The following is a 2277-nucleotide window of genomic DNA, read 5'->3' on the forward strand; positions in this document are numbered from 1 at the left end:
ACACAAAGGATTCTTTATTCACTTGAATGATCAATTCTCCTCTATCAACATCAATCACAGCCTTTGCTGTGGTTAGGAAGGGTCTGCCAAGGATGATGGATTCATCCATGCACTTCCCAGTCTCAAGGACTATGAAATCAGCAGGGATGTAATGATCTTCAACTTTTACCAGAACATCCTCTACAAGTCCATAAGCTTGTTTTCTTGAATTGTCTGCCATCTCTAGTGAGATTTTTGCAGCTTGCACCTCAAAGATCCCTAGCTTCTCCATTACAGAGAGAGGCATGAGGTTTACACTTGACCCTAGGTCACACAAGGCCTTCTTGAAGGTCATGGTGCCAATGGTACAAGGTATTGAGAACTTCCCAGGATCCTGTCTCTTTTGAGGTAATTTCTGCCTAGACAAGTCATCCAGTTCTTTGGTGAGCAAAGGGGGTTCATCCTCCCAAGTCTCATTTCCATATAACTTGTCATTTAGCTTCATGATTGCTCCAAGGTATTTAGCAACTTGCTCTTCAGTGACATACTCATCCTCTTCAGAGGAAGAATACTCATCAGAGCTCATGAATGGCAGAAGTAAGTCCAATGGAATCTCCATGGTCTCAGTTTGAGCCTCAGATTCCCATGGTTCCTCATTGGGGAACTCATTGGAGGCCAGTGGACGTCCATTGAGGTCTTCCTCAGTGGCGTTCACTGTCTCTTCCTCCTCTCCAAATTCGGCCATGTTGATGGCCTTGCACTCTCCTTTTGGATTTTCTTCTGTATTGCTTGGGAGAGTACTAGGAGGGAGTTCAGTAATTTTCTTGCTCAGCTGACCCACTTGTCCCTCCAAGTTTCTAATGGAGGACCTTGTTTCAGTCATGAAACTTTGAGTGGTTTTGATTAGATCAGAGACCATGGTTGCTAAGTCAGAGTGGTTCTGCTTAGAATTCTCTGTCTGTTGCTGAGAAGATGATGGAAAAGGCTTGCTATTGCTAAACCTGTTTCTTCCACCATTATTATTGTTGAAACCTTGTTGAGGTCTCTGTTGATCCTTCCATGAGAGATTTGGATGATTTCTCCATGAAGGATTATAGGTGTTTCCATAGGGTTCTCCCATGTAATTCACCTCTTCCATTGAAGGGTTCTCAGGATCATAAGCTTCTTCTTCAGATGAAGCTTCCTTAGTACTGCTTGGTGCATTTTGCATTCCAGACAGACTTTGAGAAATCATATTGACTTGTTGAGTCAATATTTTGTTCTGAGCCAATATGGCATTCAGAGTGTCAATCTCAAGAACTCCTTTCTTCTGATTAGTCCCATTGTTCACAGGATTCCTTTCAGAAGTGTACATGAATTGGTTATTTGCAACCATTTCAATCAGCTCTTGAGCTTCTGTAAGCGTCTTCTTCAGATGAAGAGATCCTCCAGCAGATCTATCCAAAGACATCTTGGATAGTTTAGAGAGACCATCATAGAAAATACCTATGATGCTCCATTCAGAAAGCATATCAGTGGGACACTTTCTGATTAATTGTTTGTATCTTTCCCAAGCTTCATAGAGGGATTCTCCTTCCTTCTGTCTGAAGGTTTGGACTTCCACTCTAAGCTTACTCAATTTTTGAGGTGGAAAGAACTTTGCCAAGAAGGCATTGACTAGCTTTTCCCAAGAGTTCAGGCTTTCTTTAGGTTGTGAGTCCAACCATGTTCTAGCTCTGTCTCTTACAGCAAAAGGGAATAGCATAAGTCTGTAGACCTCAGGGTCAACCCCATTAGTCTTGACAGTGTCACAGATTTGCAAGAATTCAGCTAAGAACTGATGAGGATCTTCCAATGGAAGTCCATGGAACTTGCAATTCTGTTGCATTAGAGAAACTAATTGAGGCTTAAGCTCAAAGTTGTTTGCTCCAATGGCAGGGATAGAGATGCTTCTCCCATAAAAGTCGGGAGTAGGTGCAGTAAAGTCACCCAGCACCTTCCTTGCATTGTTGGCATTGTTGTTGTTTTCGGCTGCCATGGGTTCTTCTTCCTTGAAGATTTCTGTTAGGTCCTCTACAGAGAATTGTGCCTTAGCTTCTCTTAGCTTTCGCTTCAAGGTCCTTTCAGGTTCAGGGTCAGCCTCAACAAGAATGCTTTTGTCTTTGCTCCTGCTCATATGAAAGAGAAGAGAACAAGAAAATGTGGAATCCTCTATGTCACAGTACCGAGATTCCTTGAGGTGTCAGAGGAAAAGAAAAATAGAAGGCAGAAGTAGAAGAATTCGAACTTATCAAAGAAGATGGAGTTCGAATTGTGCAT

The 2277-nt window shown here is 42.4% G+C and overlaps 1 non-coding gene across 1 annotated transcript; it reads left to right on the forward strand.

Annotated features, from left to right (window-relative positions):
* Positions 1-1483: 1483 nt before the first annotated feature.
* Positions 1484-1591, forward strand: LOC112700450 (small nucleolar RNA R71). The gene has a single exon (XR_003153358.1). It is a non-coding gene; the product is annotated as a small nucleolar RNA R71 (small nucleolar RNA).
* Positions 1592-2277: the final 686 nt, after the last annotated feature.

The sequence above is a fragment of the Arachis hypogaea genome, chromosome 6 (genome assembly GCF_003086295.3).
Source record: "Arachis hypogaea cultivar Tifrunner chromosome 6, arahy.Tifrunner.gnm2.J5K5, whole genome shotgun sequence".
Classification (NCBI taxonomy): Eukaryota; Viridiplantae; Streptophyta; class Magnoliopsida; order Fabales; family Fabaceae; genus Arachis; species Arachis hypogaea.